General features: G+C 40.5%; 1 protein-coding gene across 4 annotated transcripts in view; it reads left to right on the top strand.

The window, feature by feature from the left end:
- DCC (DCC netrin 1 receptor) overlaps positions 1–19,980 on the top strand; it is a 1,226,177-nt gene that overhangs the window by 369,341 nt on the left and 836,856 nt on the right. Inside the window, exon 1 of one of the 4 annotated variants that reach the window (XM_070452513.1) lies at positions 2,865–2,999. The exons of the other annotated variants lie outside the window; for them this stretch is intronic. The gene's annotated coding sequence lies outside the window, so the exon portion shown is untranslated. Of the gene's footprint in view, positions 1–2,864; positions 3,000–19,980 lie in introns of those variants that run through there. 4 annotated transcript variants of the gene reach the window in all.

Raw genomic sequence — 19,980 nt, 5'->3', positions numbered from 1 at the left:
GTCCATCACCAACTCCTGGAGTTTACTCAAACTCATGTCCATAGAGTCGGTGATGCCATCCAGCCATCAAATCCTCTGTCATCCCCTTCTCCTCCTGCCCCCAATCCCTCCCAGCATCAGGGTCTTTTCCAACAAGTCAACTCTTTGCATGAGGTGGCCAAAGTATTGGAGTTTCAGCTTCAGCATCAGTCCTTCCAATGAACACCCAGGACTGATCTCCTTCAGGATGGACTGGTTGGATCTCCTTACAGATAGACTGCAATTAATCTAGATTGAGATCCACACCTCACCTCCAGCAACTTTTACTCTTTAAATGAATCCATTGCTCAAACCTATTTTAAAAATTGATTCTAAAAAAAGGCTTCAATTTGGTCTTATTTGCTCAAGTGAAAAAAAGGTTGAACTTTTCTGTGAGGATATTAGCTAAATATTTTAAAACATGTGACTATTTTTGCAAGTAGATGTAGGGAACATATACAACTTGGAAATGTATTCTAAGACTATTTCTCGACACTATAGACCATTAAAAAACAGAATGAAAAATACACACAAAGAGTTCTAAAGTTAAGAGTCAAATGTTGATACTAAGGTGTTCCATGAGAATTGGTAGGGAAACCTAAAATCTAAATGCCTTTAGAAATCGGGAGTCTACAGGTCCTGTGGATAGAGGACAGAGGTCCAGTGTTGGAACATGAAACCATTTAAGGAAAACTTGACAGTTCAGGGTGAGAATGGATTACTGCACTCAAAGAAATATAATAAACTAAGAACTTGGGGAAAAGTGCATTGATTTACAACATGTTGTTTCTTTTTGACCAGTCCTTCTTTTTCTCAGTTTTTCTGCTTTGTAAATATCTTTGACTCAAGGCAGTTTCATAGTCCACCAAACTGTGATGAAACCAGGGGTCTAATTGCCCACTATTTCCTTGAGTACATTGTCAGATGTGGCTAGCCATGGGGTTGGTGTCTAGTGCTTTTGAAACTGATCAGTGATGCTTTGGTTTGTTGGTTTTGGAATGTTGGGTGATTAATAGGTTTTCATCTCAGGTCCATATAGCTCCAGTGTGTCTTAAAGAAATATTTACTGAAAGAGTGAGAGTGAGGTAGGCAGAGTAAGTGCTACTGAGACCCTGGGCATGTGACTTAGTCACTTCATTGCCATCTATCCAATAGCTCTGCAAAGCAAATAGTAATAACCTCACTGTATGGAGGAGAACAGGATATCTGAAACTGGTTGCAGTTCACCAGAAAATAAAGTTAAAATTTGACTTACCCAGATCTGTGTGACTCTAACACCAAAATTCTTTCCAAGACCTCAGGCTGCTTCAGCTATTGTGTTATTTGCAGAATGCTACAAAAAATAGTATCTCTTTCTGTATAGTTATTTAAAAATATGAAATATTTAACATTCCAATTGCTAAGCTTCCACACTAAGGAACAGTAACTTACTAATCTCGCCAGTAAATCCTAAACTCAGAAAATATTAAGGCACTGTGCATTTATTTTGGTTAAAATAATTTATGTAAATTTTAATTCAAATTAGGCTCAACCTTAGGCACCTAGAATATTAATTCAGAAACTAGTCATATTAGTCCAGATTCAAACACACAGAGTTTTGGCCAAGGACACTAAAGCAAATGCTTTATCTTTATTAGCCATCAATTGGCAAGCATTTATTGAATACCTTCTAAGGACTGGGGAGGAGCTTGAACTTCAAAGAAATTGCCATCTGTTGGGCAATATGACTAAATCACATGAAGCAATTTGGAGGGGAAAAATAAGTAAGATAGCTCATAATTAATTGTTCATTTACTGTGGAAATTCAAAGCAGAAGGTTATTAAAGCACAAAAAATTTATTGAACAAGAAGCATGGAAAACTTCATGGAAGATACTCCACTTTGGGTAGCCTACAAAAAATGTAGAGGAACTCTGAGTAAATTGAGAAATATGAAGAAATTCATAGGTGTGATGAATATAAACATTTATGTCGGTGAGTATTGGAAGAGGTTGCATAAATTGATGTATTAGATTCCAGAGAATTCTTGTAGTGTGTGTGTTTGTCCTCTTATAAATTGGGTAAGCCTAGGGACCTTGTGTATCTTCCTTACCTTCTGTCTCAAGCAATGGTGTTGATTGAGCATGTTGTAAGGGCTTAACAAATATAGTGTGGCTCTTCATTGTGAAAAGAAGGAAGAGAATCTTGATCTGATTTAGTAGAAAATGGAAAATATAACTTAGAAAATATTTTTTAAATAATTAATTCCAGTTAGCACATACTTACTGGTTTTATTGTTATCATTTGCTAAAAAGATTGTTAATTTTGATTAAAAGTTCATTCAATCACTGACATATATATATATATACACATATATATACACACACACACATACACACACACATACACGTATATATATAAAAGAGGGAAGTGGGTTTAGAATAAACATTGATTAGATAATGCAAAAGTCACTTTCATTTAGCTTCAGACTTCTTCATTATAAGTCATCTTCTCTGAATTAACTAAAGGTTAATGATTGCTTTGCATTTGCACTCCTGAGCACACTTCAACAAAAGTGAAGTCAAGTCTGTGTTGACTGGAAGAAAATACAAAGCCCTAAGTGGGAAGTAAATTAAAGATAAATATGACGTATCCATTCCCTCAGTCACTGTGGTAGCCAGCCTCCACAGTGGCCCCCGGTCATCCTTGTCCCCTGCTATTCACACTCTTACATAATTCTCCCCTGTTGTGTGTGAGCTGGGTTTTCTGATTCACTTCTGATGAACAGAAGAAAGCAGGATGAGAGTGTGTGACTTGGAGATGAGATCATAAAAGCAATATGGCGTCTCTCGCTTTCGGTCTCTGGAATCACTGTCTCTGGGGAGAGAGTCACTCCAGCTGACATGTTGGGGGCTGCCCTGTGACGAGACCCTGAATGGCCAGGAACTGAGGCTTCCTGCCAACAGCCATGAGAAGGAGCTTAGAAAGACATCTTCAGGCCAGGTAAGCCTTTAGTCGTGGTTAACCCCGACTGACACCTCGACCACAGCGTCAGAAAAGACCTTGAGTCAGAAACACTGGGCTAAACCCTGCTCAGATTCCTGAGTCGCATAAACTGTGAGATAATAAATGTTTATTGCTTTAAGTCAGTCAGCGTGTCTGAGGACGCATGTGAAAGGCATCGAGTTCCGTGATGATATAGAGAAAAAACTTGGTTCCTGCCCTTAAGGATTTAACAGCTGAGTGTGGAGAAGAACACGTATGCAAACACCCATTGTGTGAAACGGTAGGGAGAGGATTGAGGGGCAGTAACAGGCTCCTGGCAGAGGTAACATTCAGGTTGACTTTTGACAGATGAACAAGCTATAGACACGTGGGGATGTTAAGGGTGTCCTACATAAAGGGTTCTGCTTTGTGATAAGATTGACAGAATTGAAGAAATGGAGTGGCTGCAAAATTAAGTTAATAATTATAGTAATAACACTAAAGTACTTCTTTTTTAAACTTTAATACTATTTCCACATAGTGATATACTTGACTCCAACACGAACCGAGTAAGACAGGCAGAGCAGACTGATAGAATAATGATATTAGTCTGCCCATTTCGTCAGTAGGGAAGCCACATTTCTGAGAGACTTGGTCTCATGTCCAAGGCCAGTCAGTGGCCAAGATGGAGCTTAGCGTTTTGGAAAACAAGTGGAAAGTGTAAATCCATATGTATAATGAAATAATCTCAATTAATTAGAAAATGGTGGTGAAGGGGCCAGAAGGAAGTGAAATCAATTCTGTAGAAGTTTCGAAGAAGAAAGATGTATGGTGCAAGAGGTGTGCTAAGCAGAAAGCCTGATGGTTTTCTCCCAAGAAGCTTCTCACGGAGGTGAACTTACCAGCGTCAGAAGTTAGCGGCTCAGCTTTGAGAGCTTGTTGCAGACCTGACTTAGCCAGCACGCCAGCGGATCTGTCTCTCGAGGGAGTATTTGTATTAGCGAAGTACACAGATTTGTTACGGTATTGAGAAGTGTCACTGCCATGCACCTCAGAATGTTCTGTTGGCCCCACCAGAACCTCCCTTCCCTGTAGACAGGCCCTCAGGGGAAGCCCCCTTATAGTAAAATAAACAAAACAAAACCCCCAAACAAACTAACAAACAGAACACTTCATGAGGCCCGTGGTCTCAGGATGGAGAGAGTTGACTAGATAAACTTTTTAGAGACATTCTATGGGTGGGATGGGGAGATGGAGGCATTTTTTCCTCTTTGGAGATCATGCTGCCAGGGAGATCAGTCTCCTGGCCAAGAGTTATTTATCCCCCAGTAGAAATATACGTCCCTAACTCTCTGTATTAGTTTCCTAAGGCTGGCTGCTCTTAATAAAATAGCACAAACTGAGTAGCTTTAAAAAACAAATTTATTTTCTCACAACTTTCTAAATTAAGGGTGTGAAGTAAAGGTGTCAACAAGGCATTCCCTCCGAAATCTCTTGGGAAGAACCCTTTCTTTTTTCTTTTAATTTTATTGATGTATAGTTCATTTACAATGTTGTATTAATTTCTTCAGGACAGCATATAGTGACTCAGTTATACTCACACACGTATATATGTATGTATATTTATACATATGTCTGTGCTCCGTTGCTAAGTTGTGTCCGAGTCTTTGCAACCCCATGGACTGTAGCTCGCCAGGCTCTTCTGTCCATGGAATTTCCCAGACAAGCATACTGGAGTGGGTAGCCGTTTCCTTCTCTAGGGGATCTTCCCCACCCAGGGATCACATCTCCTGCTTGGCAGGCAGATTATTTACCAATAAGCCACCAGGGAAGCCCATATTAATAGTAGGGGACTTCAACTGTCAGCAATGAATAGATCCTTCAGATAGAAAATCAGCAAGGAAACAATGGAATTGAATTACTCTCAAGAACAAATGGAATTAACAAACATAGAAAAAAATTCCATTCAGCGGCAGCAGAATGCACATTCCTCCCAAGAGCACAAGGAATATACTCCAGGATAGATAATTGGATAGACAGAAAACAGATCTCAGAAAGAAGACTGAAATGACACCAACTATTTTTTCTGAGCACAACGATATAAAACTAGAAATCAACAAGAGGAAAATCTGAAAATCTACAATTACATAGAATCTAAGCAGCACGCTTCTGAACAACCAGTGAGTTAAAGGGGGTATAAAAATATCTATATTCTTTTCCATTATGATTTGTCAGCAGAGCATTGAATATGATTCCATGTGTATACAGCAGAAGGGTGTTGCTTCTCCATCCTATATATAATAGTTTGCCTTTGTTAATCCCAAACTCCCATTCCTCCCCTCCCCTAACCCACATCTCCTTCTTGACAACCACAGGTCTGTTCTCTGTATCAGTGAGTCTGATTTGTATTGGGTGTAATTGCTTTAGAATGTTATGTTAGATTCTTCTGTACACAAAGTGAATCAGCTGTATGCACACATATATCCCCGCTCTCTCGGACCTCCCCTCCAACCCCCAGCCCTGGTCCCGCCTGTCTCGGCCATCAGAGCCCTGCATTGAGCTCCTTGTGCTATAAGCAGCTTCCCTCTGACGATCTCTTTTACAGAGTGGTGTACACTTGTCAATGCTGCTCTCTTAATTCGTCCCCCCTCCCCTTCCCTGCCCCGCGTCCACATTTTCATTCTCTGCATCTGTGTCTCCAGTCCTCTAGTCCCGCCCTACAAATAGGTTCATCTCCACCATGTTTCTAGATTCCATATGTATGAATTAGTATGGTATATTTGTCTCTTCTTGACTTACTTTACTCTGTGTGACAGGTTCCAGGTGCGTCGCATCTGTGAGTCTGTTTTTGTTTTGTAGATACGCTGATTCGTATCATATTTTAGATTCCACATGTGAGTGCTATCATGGTATCTGTCTTCTCTGTCTGACTTACTTAGTATGATCATCCCTAGGTCCCATCCACGTTGCTTCAAATGGCATTATTTCACTTCAATCTTGCTGTAATGAACCCTGAGGTGCATGGATCCTTTCGAACCAAGTTTTTCTCCGGATATATGCCCAGGAGTGGGATTGCTGAATCATACGGCCACTCTATTTTCGGCCTTTTGGGGAACCTCCATACTCTTTTTCGGAGTGGCTGCACCAGTTTGCGTTCCCACCAACAGTATAAGAGGCTGGGAAGAACCCTGTCTTGCCTCTCTTCCATCCCGGTGACTCCCAGCACTCTGGTGTGTTTTTGGCTTGTGGCTGCGTGATCCAGTCTCCGTGTCCAGTCACAGAGACTTCTTTCCTCTCTGAGCCTGCCCTCCGCTTTGCATGAGGACATCGGTCATTCAGTTCAGGGCCTGCCCTGATCCAGTGTGACCTTATCATAACTTGATTACATCTAACTCTTTGACACTGGAGGGAAATGGAAAAAAACAGACCCATTTCCAAGTAAGTTTACATTCCCCAGCCCACAGATTAGGATCTGAATGTGTCACTTGGGGGAGACCCAGTTTAACCCACTCTGCCCTCTCTTTTCAGGTTTTTCACTGTTTGGTTAGACTCACTGCTGCCCTATGGACGATATTTCTTTCTCACTTTCTATTTTGTGTATGCTGGCCACACTGGGTCTTCGTTGCTTTGTGCGGGCTTTTTCTAGCTGCAGAGCGTGGGAAATACTCTCTGTTGTAGTTGAGGGCTTCTCACTTCCGTGGACTGTTGCTGTAGACTACAGGCTGTTGGTACACAGACTTGAGTAGTTGCAGCCCGCAGGCTCAGTAGTTGCTTGGTTGCTCCATGTATGTGGAATCTTCCCAGATCAGGAATCGAACGTGTGACTCCAGGGAAGTCCCCAAAACAATGTATTTTTAATGCTTCCTTCTATATGTTTTCTTCCCATGCTCGAAAAAGTAGAGAATTGTGGAAGGTGTTGTTGGAGATAAAGAACCTTAAACATCAGTTAGAACTGGAGTGCCGAGGCAGAGCTGATTAAAGAATGGTCCTGAGCGGTGGATCTCAGGGGCTTCATCTTCTAGTCTTGAGTGTCTGTAGGCACGTGATCCTGGACAAGTCATGCTTCTGTGCTCAGATTTCTTTGCCTACACATCTAGAAATTAGATTAGAAAATAGCTACTTTTCAAATAACCTACTTCCACTAGCTCTATGTCCCAATGGTAGAGAGTGCGATTTCTGGGATGAGTAAAGGATGCTCATCCATACACCACAGTGACACCTGCTGGGGAATCAAGAGTTATCTCTCTGGGTCGGGGAGCTTGGAAAAGCTGATCTCATGTGAGAGAAAACCACGTAGACTCTTGGAGGTCAGCCGCAAAGTTGGACCAGGCAGATTGAAAGGAATGACTTTTGCAGGTCTCTTCCTTGCATCCTCCTCTTCTTTCAGACATCACCTATCATAGTTCTGACACTGCCCCAAATTAACTCTGACATCTTAAGCAAATTACTTAACCTCTCTGGGCCTTGATTTCTTCAGTTATAAAACGAGGGTTAAAAATAGCTGCTTTGCATTGCTTTATGAGAATGAATTGAGCAAATTCAATTCCAGACTGCAGTGTGCTGTGTAATTCTTATTTAGTCCTAATCCTTATTTAGGACTTTTCTGGCCTCCTGATCCTCATCAAGTATTAAATGACAGTAGTCTGTTCATGTCAGATGAGAGCCAAGGAACAGAATCCAGCTGTTCATGACTTTTGGGAAAGGAGGGAAAAAAAACAAAACCCTAAATGATACCAAGAGGGTAAATTTATGTTTACTCCTATGAGCCTAAAAGATGTGGGGAATTGGTTTTGAAGCAGTAGTTAGTAGCACATGATGGATGGTTATGATCATAAGTCAGAAGTGGGCCAGGGACTGATGGCTCTTCTCTTGGGGAGACCCCAGTGGTGGGGCAGAGCATGGTCGTGGGAATAGCCAGCACTTCATGGGGACCTCAATGAAAGACTGATAACTTGTAAATATTTTCAACATATGAGGATGGGTCTTAAATAGGTTTTTGAGAAAGATTCTTCTCCAGCTGAGGCTTTATGTTGGCGCACGTTCTTCTTTTATCGTAAATTAGATTTTCTGTGATAAGCTGCTGATTCTTTCCTCTGAGCATCTGCTCTCATCTTTGCGGCTGTGGGAGGGGAGGGATTAGCTGCTAGTCGCCGCTGGGACCTGGGCTTCTCTTAGAGCAACGAGTCCCAGGAAAGCTCCGGCCCCATTTACACATTTTAATAAAAAAAAATAATGAAAAGGGATTGGCAATGGGATTATCTCCCTAGAACTCAGGAGTCAGAACGTATCCCCTGAAAACACTTAGCTGAATATGCCTTTCTGTATAATATGGGGTTTTACAGACTCCATACTAATATTTGGAAGCCTCTTACTTATTTTTTTCTTGTGATTCTTGCTATCCGTTTGATACCTACCAGGCTTTTTTTTTATCGTGCTCTCACCTGGGAGGAAACTGAGGCACCAAAAATTTTAATTTGTCCAAGTCCGTGATAGAGATGAGAGCCCTTTAGAGTTCTTCAGCCTCTAGGTGGATAACGCATCCCATGCCTCCCTCTGGAGCAGCCCTGTCCTTGTCATACAAGAGGAAAACCATTGTAATTGAAATAGTCATGTAACTATTATTGCTAACATCGTAAACTTCCTGGTTATATGTCTCTGTGTGGAGATGTGTGGGTATGTGTATGGGCACATGGCTTTGTATCTGTGACCTTTTACTCAAAATTTTTATCCCTAAGTTCACAAGTTGGCAATTAAATGTTCTGATAGTAAGGGTCTTTAGAGTAACCAAGAATCCTTATTCCTGGGACTTCCTCGGTGGTCCAGTCGCTAACACTCCACTCTCCCAGCGCAGGGGACCCAGGTTCTGTCCCTGGTTGGGGAATTAGATCTCACACGCCCCAACTAAGACCCAGCACAGCCAAATAAATAAATAATTGTAATCTCTCTATATACATGTAGAAACTCTATTCCATCTACAGAGTAAAACCCAAACTCCTTGCACTTCCAACACCCTTTCTGAGCTGGTACAAACTGCCTCTCCATTGTTATTTATCTCATCCTCTGTCCCCATGGGCTAACCCCTGAACCTATCTGTGTGGCAGACTCCTGACCCTGCCTCACACTTACAGAGCTAGAAAAATACAGAATCTAAATGTTTTCCACCAGGTTCCCAGGTGTTCTGATTCAGCGAGCCCACGAAGTCGACATCTGTAGGCCCTGGCAGTCCCACACAATCTGCCTCACGCTGATGTGGCCTTTATTCGCAGCCCCCAGTAACAAGATGCTATCAGTGTGCCTGATTTTATCTCCCAAATACCATTTTTATTTCAAGACCCAGGTCAAACACCCGGGCATTCGTGAAGCTTTGAGTCACGCTTTCCACTGCAGCGGGCTTTTCCTCACTTTACCCTCTTAGAACACATATGTGTGCTTCTGATTAGCTCTGGCTATTTTTGTGTGTGTCTTGTTCCCTCTAGAAGGAGATTAGACTTGGGCCCTGAAGCCCTGCCAGGCACAGAATGCTGAGTGTTTGCAGAGTGCTGGATCTAAGTGTATGGGTAACTTCAGGACACTGAGGTTAGGATGATATTTTATTCTGGGAACAGAACAAGATTGATCAGGTCTTTCTGTTTTGCCTTTGGTCTCAGGCTTTGGGGTTAGCTATTATGGATTCCATTTAGCTCTATCACTCTCCTCCATATGTCCTGTAAAGCTTGGGTTATACTACCTGACTGCCTAGTTTTTGGTTGAAGAAGAGAAGTGAAGGAAGAGGAATAGATCATATTTATTAAGTAAATCTGGGCAGTGGATGTGTTTAAATTAACAGATAAATAGTGGAATAGAAATCCTTCTGAGTCCTGCATGACCCCACATTATGCTCTTTATTAGATATAGAAGTGTAATTGTAAGGATGCTTCACACTTTGAAGATATAGTCATTTTAAATCATACATGCAAGCATTCTTAATGTGTATTTATCAAGAAATTCCATTAAAAATTTCTTCTATTTAAAATTTTCCTCCAAATATGCCTTCATGCTACCACTGATCCATGCATTCAGTGCTCAGAAAAAGGGTTTTCAGTACAGCATTGAAACATGTATATTATCTAGGGTGAAACGGATAACCAGCTCAGGTTGGGTACATGAGACAAGTGCTCGGGCCTGGTGCACTGGGAAGACCCAGAGGGATCGGGTGGAGAGGGAGGTGGGAGGGGGGACTGGGATGGGGAGTACATGTAAATCCATGGCTAATTCATATCAATGTATAACAAAAACTACTGTAATGATGTAAAGTAATTAGCCTCCAACTAATAAAAATTTAAAAAAAAAAAAAGGATTTAGGAGCAAGTGTATTGTTAAATAGAGAATTTGCAAATGCCATACTACTAAACATAAAAATTGAATATGAAATCTAATCATTGATCCAAGACGTTCCATTGAGGAACAGCTGGTTAAACCTTCTGGAAGACACTCTTGGAAGTATGACTGAGAATCTATTTTGGATATAACAGACACCTTCTTACATTTCTCTGTGTTTCTTTTCATTATCATTAAAGGGTATCATCTGCTCTTGGCTTTGTGTTTAATTTGAATTCACACTCTTACAATAAGGTCATCCACCATACTCAGCTTTGAAACTGAATCTAATTTTTAAATAAAGGGAGAAATCAGTTTAGGAGGCACAGTTTGAGTCGGGGGTCTTGTCTTCTGCCACTTCTGCTGCCACGAAATGATTCCTTCAATTCGATGGAAATCCTTTAGGAAGTAATAAAGCCATTAGAAGTTAAGAGCAAGGAGATATAATACATAATATAATATATATGAGAGATAATACAACTGAGAGATCTAATACATCATCCCTGAGCAGCAACAAGTCATCAAGGACTTGACTTGCAGCCTTACTGTGTGCACGAGGTTTCCATAGAATACAAGACAGTTTTTTCTTAGGATGGAATTTTCGTAAGCTTCCTTCAAATCCCAAAGCCAAATATACATTGGAAAAACACCTGTTTTAGGGAATGAGTGCATGTTTTACTCTCTAAAACCAACCAAACGATGTTAATTCCTTCCACCTAGTTACAGCAGTCAGCTTTTGAACAATCTGAAATGCTCTGTGTTCAAAAAGACCCAGAATTTGTACTTGATCCAGTGATGTTGAGCTCCTAGGTGATTGCTTACTGTGATTCTCTTTCATCCGTTAACTTTGGAGAAAAATATTAATTTTTCTGCCTCATTAAAGAATGTATCTGCATCAGAGATGACCTATTGTGAGAAATAGTACCTAATTGCTTTTAGGGAGGATGAATTGGTGAGATTTCCCTCTTTTTTTTTTTCTGATTTAATGAGGATCACAACACTGTGGGTATCTTGATTGTCAGATTATGGTCTACAGAGTTGGTAATTTTTTCCAACCTTGTTGGCAACTCTGGCTCACTTTTATTCTGCTGTGTAACTTGTGGTTCTTGAAAATTCAGATTTTCAACTACAGGAAAGATGAAGGTCTTAAGAAAGGGACCCTCCCAGGGTTTAGGAAATATAGTGATGTGAGTATCCTTAGGATGGGACTGAATCATATGATGTTGGATATGTCCTTGGATAAATGCATAAATAAGTAACTGAGTGGATGTGTGTTCTTTCCCAAGGGGAAAAAGAAAAGAAAAAAACTTTAAAGGGAAAACAAATAAACAAAATTACAGCATACTTGTCAGGAAAATCTTGCATGATTATGTAGAATCCAGAGATGTCAGTTTCAAAATTTGGTGAGGAGGGCAGGGTGTGATATTTACAAACTCACTGTGAACCTCGCTGCTCTTAGGCCACGAGTGCCCTGAAGCATCCTCCAAGTCTCTGCCCCTCAGCCAACTCTGAGGGGATCGGGTTAGGGGTGGTTGCATGCTGGGATCATATTTGGAAATCCCGTGGGGCCATGGAAATTGTCATGGGACTGAGGGCATCTGTTCAGTCATTTTCTCTGAGCCAGGCAAGGAGACTGTATCTGACTCCCCCACCCCCATCCCAGATTTGACTGGGGTAGCTGCATTGATGGCAGCAAGGTGGCGTGCTTTTGGGAGGAAGAACTGTTTGTTATTTTATCTTCATTTGTTATTTTATCTTCAGGTGTCTTTGATCATTCATGAATTTGCTAATCAAAATGTCAGGGGTTCAGAGGAAATGACAAATAAAATGTAGCTGTTTTTATTGGTGATCTGACCTTGTGATCAGACTCAACATCCATGGCAAAGATAGTTGCATTTGGTAGTGTCTGAGGGATAAGAAAGATGGACATTCTGAAGTTTGAGGCAGTAGTAAAGTTTGTATGTTTTGAACTTTTGCTGCCTGGCATTCTATTAGTATAAGGGTTATTAGTAGTGTAGTGTTAATCGGTCAGCCATGTCCAACTCTTTGTGATCCCACAGACTGTAGTCCGCCAGGCTCCTCTGTCCATGGGATTCTCCAGGCAAGAATTCTGGAGTGGGTTGCCATTCCCTTCTCCAGAGGATCTTCCCAACCCAGGAACTAAACCCAGATCTCCTGCATTACAGGCAGATTCCTTATCATTTGAGTTATAGGGAAGACCTCATAAGGGGTATTAGGTTGTTACTTATTATTATTATTATTAGGGTGTTACTTACTATTTTTTTTATTCTCTGATTTAGCAGTCAGCGGACATAGACTCTCATCCCATATCCCTAATCCTGTCCTTTGTTAAAAGCAGCTTTATTGAGATATAATGCACATCTCCCCCTGCAATTTGCCCACTTATGTACAATTCAGTGGGTTTTAGTTTATTCACAGAATGGTGTTAATTCTGTTCGTTGAAGTGTCTGTATCATTCTAGATAAACCCATGAGTCTTAAGTTGCCTCATGTGTAAATTGAGAGTGGAGCGGTGTATTTTTAGTCTTCTTTTGAATGATGAGTATATAATTTCAAGCCTTGGAGTAATCTATTTATGTGAAAAAGAAAAGCCACATCATGAAATACAGTGAATGTTTTACAAGTTTCTATTTGGTAGATCTTTATCTCTCTCTCTCTGTCTCTCTCTCTCTCACACACATACACTGTTCTTCCCTCCATGATCTCCAACTCAAATCCCATCGTCCCACATCCAGTTTAAGTCTTACCTTCTTTATTTCTTCTTGCAGTCACCCCTGCCCCAGGCCCCTTCTCATGAACATCTGCCACGTTTTTTCTGTTAGGTACAAAGCTTGTCTCATAGATATGGGCTTTCTAATGTAGTTTTATAGGTATAATTTTTCCCTGAGCAAGACTATAAACTTAATTCTCTCTATCCCACACATCACTTTCCACTCATAGTCAATGAATAGTTGTTGAGTCACTTCTGTATAATTACCCAGAAATATATTTGGGGTCTTAAAATGTAGATGGGTTCTTCCTGTGCCAGCTATCAGAGTCAGGTCCCAAAGGCTCACAGGTTTTGAAAATGGATAGCTCTTGAGGAGTTGCCAGGGCAGAGAGTAATTGTTCTGATGGCAGCTCCGTGCCTTGAAGTACAGGCATTATTACCCAGAGCAGCACATGGTATTGATTGACCAGCATTACAAGTGCACAGTTCCATATTGCTCCAGTGGGAGTAGGTAATTAAACCTGAACAAAGCTCTGCATAGCACATGTATTGTCGTGGTGAATTTCATTGGCCATGGTGAGTTGTATCTATGATAGCCTCTGATCAATGACTAATATTGTTTTGTGAGATTTTCTAGTTAAGCAACACATGGTGACTTCTGATAAGGACTTATCTAATATGATAGATGGTGGAAATCCATTTTTCAATACAATCAGGTACACCTATATTGTATTAAAAAATTCTGAGTGTTTTCACCTTGACTTTGTTAATATAGTTATTTTATTTTATTTTATTTTTTACTTAACACGGTCTAGTGCTTCTTATTAATATCACAGCTACAGTAGCCTTCATACTTGAAATGTTACCTATTCTGAAAGAGTATAGTAGTAACGACTAGGAAAATGATCGTATTCTCACGAACTGTGCTAAAAGACCATAGCTTGAAACTTCTTTTCCTGTGAGCCCAGTGGGACAACTATCAGCATACAAAATACACACTTAAGCTGTCAGAGCTTTCTTCCTTCCTATAGCAATAGATGCTGTAATAAAAGTTTAGACTCTGCAATAAACCCTGGTGGTATGAAGTGTATGTGTGATAAGCATATTTCCCCCTTTATACCCGATTACCTGTTTTCTCTTAGGAAAGAGAAGGAGAGTCTGATTGTCAAAATGTTCTGAGACTGGTGCCTTTTATATTTCTCAATGTAGATATGATAAAACTGTGCCCTTCCTAAACTCCTGGTTTACATCTACCACAAGGCACAGAATTATTGTATAACCCTTATGATCTGGAGATCTTTATTATCACTTCCCAGTCTGTACTTTTCCAGCTCACTCCCTCACGCTTTCTTTGATATTCCTGCCATGCCCTCAAATACATTCCAGCCTTATTTGTAGTTGTTCACCAGCCACCTCATCCCTCTCCTAAGTCCAGTGAGCATTTGCAGCGCAGTGCACACGCATTCTTATTATCTCAACTCTTCCTTTCATCCTGGACCAGCCTCAAGATCAATCAACTACCTTGATCTCTGTAAGTCGAGTGACTATCTTCTGTACATCCTTGAGTCTGGTTCCTGTATATTTTCCCAAATATACAGGAACCATATTTTTAACTTTAACTATATATTTAACTAAACCATAACTGGATGAGCCCTATTATGCTTGTTATCATGACATGATTATTAATAACACCTCCTTTACTTCTTAAACATGTTATTTTGTCCTCTCATGCTTCTGTTATTGATCTTGTTATTTCTAAGCACCAGAATCCCTCTATTTTTATGAAAAATTTGATACATTTCCTTTCTATCCAAATGACACCTGATAGGGCCCACTTCATTCCTTTCTTCTCCCATCCTAAAAGTCTTGCTCCTTTGGCCTTGTGGGAACACTCACACTGCATCTTTCAGTCAAACCCACCATCTGCTTTCTGGGGGTCTATACCCTACCTTCCAGAGACATTCAGCTGTTTAATCTGAATTTTTGCTTCTGGAAATTGATGGTCTCCATCTTTTTTGGGCGTCCTTAACACTGGATCAGGTGTTTTTATTACATTGACCATTTTCAGGTCACATTTTTGAAAAACAGCTTGTATAAACTTTTAAAAGAGCTGTCTACCCTATTTTGTAGTGAAAACTGAGGTTTACATCTACCCATCTCCAATCATCAACCCTTCTATATATCATCCCCCACCTTCACTCCCTTTTCTCCAGCACTGTAGAATGAGATTTTCATTTTTCTCCTTCAAAATTTCTCTCCCTGTGCCCTTCTCCCTTTTCTGCAATATTCCATCAGTTATTCAAATTTTTCTTAATTTTTTTGAATTTCTAACATCTTGATTTCTTTGGGATTCTTCCCCACAGACCTTACATGCCACTGTCCCTGGACAATAAAACAAAAATATCTCTTGGCCCCAGCCTCTCCTTTATTAACTACCTTATTTCCAGTCTCTTCTTTCCTTCTTAGAACAGTCTACCCTTCTTCATCCACTATAATTGGGTATCTTGGTCACCTTGCTGATTCTATTCTAGGAAATATTAATGATCTTCCAATTGTCAAATCTGATACTCTCTTCACAGATTTCACCTTACAGACTTTCTAATGAAGTATGACAGTGTTGACCATTCATTTTTATTTGCATATGAAAATAGCACTTTTAAAAAGTCTTCCTTCTTTTTAAAATTCTACACAACTTTATCAAGGCAAAGGCAGGTTTGAGCAGCAGAGGGGAGAAGTAAATGACAGGGGTCCACAGGGAAGCTGATAGGAATGTGTCTGGAATTGTGGGTTGGATTTTATGGGTTTCATCATCTTGTTTTCAGACTGCTTTGTCTCATGGTCTCAAGTCTCTCTTTTTTTTTTTTTTTCCATGTCAGGTCATTATGTTACATCAAAATTATTAGAGAGACTACTCTTTAGAAAAGGGACTCAGATGACATGACTTATCTTAAAACTAAAAGGAAATGAAATCAAATGGGAGAAATCTAGACAGATAATAGATTAAACCAATAAATGTTTCTCTGACCTTCTCATGCTCAGATTGTGGAAAGAGATGGAGAGTTACCAACAGGGTCTGGGTATCTGACTGGATCCAAGGGCTACTCTGTCCTACTTTCCAGGGTAAACTTACAGTCAGGGAGCTACATGGCAAATGGTTGGTCGATACCCTTACACACTCTAAGACTAAGTGTGTGTGTGCAGTCAGTGTCCGACTCTCTGTGACCCCATGGACTGTAGCCCACCAGGCTCCTCTCTCCATGGGATCTCCCAGGCAAGATTACTGGAGTGGGTTGCTATTTCCTTCTCCAGGGGATCTTCCCGACCCAGGGATTGAACTCATGTCTCCTGCATTGGCAGGTGGATTCTTTACCACTGAGCCTCCTGGGAAGTAGTTGTACATCATTATTTAGCTTTCTTAGCTTTTAAGGGTTCCCTTATGAGGCTAACATTCTGTGATTCTATAAAGATAGATCTAAAGTAGTTCACAGGTATGGAAGAGCTTTGTAAATGTTATGTGTTACCATTTCCAGCCTCGGTCAATGTACATGTAAAACTTTCAACCCTTGTACATGATGAAATTCAAATGCAATAATGTGTCATCTAACATTGAAGGAAAATGTTTTTATATGATTTAGTTTATTATCTGTTCTGCACCCTTGTAACGGGGTAGCCCATTTGTTTTAAAAAAAATGATGACTGCTGGTAATTTGTTTATTTGCAAATTGGGATCCTGCCTTAATAAATAAATATCTGAGGCTTTCAAAAGCAGTCATGGTAATTTTCTACACATAGTAATTTTTTTAAAGAAAATTATAGAGACTGTTTCTGATTATATTTAACATTTATGAGAGATGTTATCCTCATCTCCTGAAAGTTCACATTTTATTAAATGAAGGTGGTGATTCAAGTTTATTCAAGAGCCTGAGCCTGTTGGAAGCACTGTGATGCCGAATCTCACATTGGAAATAAAGGGCATGACCACTTGGTACACACGCAATGCACAAGCTATCAGCCATCGAGTCCAGTGGTATTAATCAGGCTGGCCTTCATCTTTCCTTGGTCACACACTTAAGTTCTTTCTTATTCTGTGGATTCAGAGTGCCCTCGTGGACATGGCTTTTTGGTTTTACTGATGCCTTTTCAACTGTTGTGTCTACTAGTGTAGAAGACTTATGGGATTTGTTTCCAATCTTTTCCCTTTAGCCTGCCTCATGTCGTTTCTTTGAGCTGGAGGATATGTTGAAGCCTGGCCATTTATATGCTGGCCCTGATTTATGACTAATCATGTTTCTGCTACCCTTCATGCATCTTAATATGCAGCTTTGGGGCACTTGGTGCCCAGGTGGTGAAATTATCCCGAGCATTGTGTCCACAGCTGTGTCTCTGGAATCATCTCTTAGGATCCCCTTAAGGAATTAGGCCATGCAAAGTCGAAGGCAGCAAGGCTGGTTTTCCGGCACTATATGTAAATACTTGTCTCATTACTTTCTGAGTGTATTTTATATCTACTCCTCTCTTAGGAATAAGAGTGGACAATTATCAGTTGCTCAGATGAAGATGGCTATCCTAACACAAATTTCCATCCCTGAAAATGCCTGCTTTTCAGATTGGTTCCTTAAAGTGACAGCAACCAGCCCTAGTGGTAAAGAGCCTATCTGGCAATGCAGGAGATATAAGAGACACAGGTTTGAGCCCTGGATTGGGATGATCCCCTGGAATAGGAAATGGCAACTCCAATATTCTTGCCTGGAACATTCTAGACAGAAGAACCTGGCGGGCTACAGTCCGTGGGGTTACAAAGAGTCAGACCTGAGTGAGCATGCACACAACCCCCAAATGGATTTCTTGGAAAGTGAAGAAAACAGCTAGAGGGGTGTTAGGAATTCTGATATTTCCTAAATATGATCTTGGGATTCCATATTTGAAAGAAAGCTGACAGGAGGAGGAGAAAATGCTAGGATCCTTTTTTTCCACATGAGATACAAAAATCTATTTGATGCATGTCATGGTAGTCATCATACAGATGGAATGAAGTTTCTGTGGAATATTTCTCTCTTAAATAGATAATTAGCTTGAAATAGAAAAAAAAATCTGAAGAAAGCACAGTTTCTCTTAGTGGAAAGGGCACTAGACTGTTGAAAAGAAAGCACAGATGTTGGTCTGATGTTTATCACAACGTGGGTATATAGGTCACTCAGTCGAGCATCCTGCTTATTAGACCATGGCCAGGCATATACATGGTACTCAAAACTGTTGAATAATAAATGAGTTAATAATTAACTTATTACAAATGTATCATAGGATTTGATGTCTAGGTTTCCAAGTTTAGGTTTCCCTCCATCCTAGACTGAAAGGACTTTATGTTCCAATGTACATTGGTAGCAAAGAGCCTAGGGCAACTGAGTAACCTGTATATAGGAAGGATGCCCTCTTCGCTGACTGCTAAATCTTAGGATAGTAAACATTACAGACACATCTGGATCAGGCCACAGTGGAAATCCATTCTAATCTTAGCACCTAACATACCTGTGTCACTCAGAAACATGTAGGGATTATAAAGTGAGGTTGACATCTAAACAACCTTGATAAAACCCCAAAGTAGAAATAATTCCACATGTTTAAAAAAATTCATTGGAATTTTGAACTCTAGAAATGAAAATCTGGGTCCCATAACCCAGTGTGTGCAGAAGCTTCTAAATCTTGCTTATAAATCCTTAGAAAACAACCTTGGATTCATGATTATCCTCTAGTTTTCCTTAGGAAAAGTTATACAGATCAAGGCTTGAGGATTATATTTCTGATGAAAACATATGACTGACGGTAATATTTTAGGATTTTGTGAGATATTTTGCAAGTATAATCGGGTTACTCTTATTTCTTGATAGCTCTCTGGGAACATTGTTTCCTTTGACATTGTAAGTTTCTGGAAGGCTATTTCTGAACTCTTCATTTCTTTTCTCCTTTGCTCTAATCTTTACCTCAAAGCAAAACATTTGTTACAAAGAACAGTTCAGGATGGTGCCAGCTTCCTTTGAGCATTGCACCCAAATGCTTTGTGCTTTTGCAATTATATCTATTTGTTTGTTTACTCACCCATTCTCCACCCACCACCAAGCCAGGTCCTGTGATACATACTGGGGAGGGAGAGATGACACATGATTAGCATTGCCCTTAAGGGCCTCAGCCTAATACCTTCCAACAGTAGATAAACACCAGCATCTGGGCGGCAAAGTAGCATTGACATACCGTGTGTAAAATAGATAGCTATTAGGAAGCTGCTGTTTCAGCACAGGGGGTTCAGTTCAGTGCTCTGTGATGACCTAGGGGGTGGGATGAAGGGGGCGGGAGGCAGACTCAAGAAGGACCAAATATATATATGTATGTATGTATGTATGAATATATGTATGAATATGTATACTTATAGCTGATTCATGCTGTTGTATACAGAAGCTAACACAACACTGTAAAGCAATTAATCTCCAATTTCCCAGGTGGTTCAAGCAGGAGCCGTGAGTTCTATCCCTGGATCGGGAAGACCCCCTGGAGAAGGAAATGGCAACCCACTCCAGTATTCTTGCCTGGAGAATCCCAGGGACAGAGGAGCCTGGTGGGCTACAGTCCATGAGGTCCTGAAGAGTCAGACACAACTTAGCAACTAAGTAACAGCAACAACGCTGTCCTTTGTAGACAAGATCACATCCAACAGCAGAAGTGGAAGTCTAAAGACGCCAAAGCTTCTTTGCATAGATACTAAGCAAGGCAGTTGAAAATGTCAACAAAAAGATTCTACACCCGGCTGCCCTGAATGTTTCTCAGCCATCAGCAATCCCCTCCCACGGCCACAGCCAGGATCCCTGATTCTGAGTCTGTAGGTAGTTCATCTTCAGAAGGTCAATAATTTGTTCCCTGGCTC

The sequence above is a fragment of the Odocoileus virginianus genome, chromosome 22 (genome assembly GCF_023699985.2).
Source record: "Odocoileus virginianus isolate 20LAN1187 ecotype Illinois chromosome 22, Ovbor_1.2, whole genome shotgun sequence".
In the NCBI taxonomy this organism is placed as follows: domain Eukaryota; kingdom Metazoa; phylum Chordata; class Mammalia; order Artiodactyla; family Cervidae; genus Odocoileus; species Odocoileus virginianus.
Note: the sequence above shows the minus strand (reverse complement) of the source record. Positions and strands in the feature narration are given on the sequence as shown.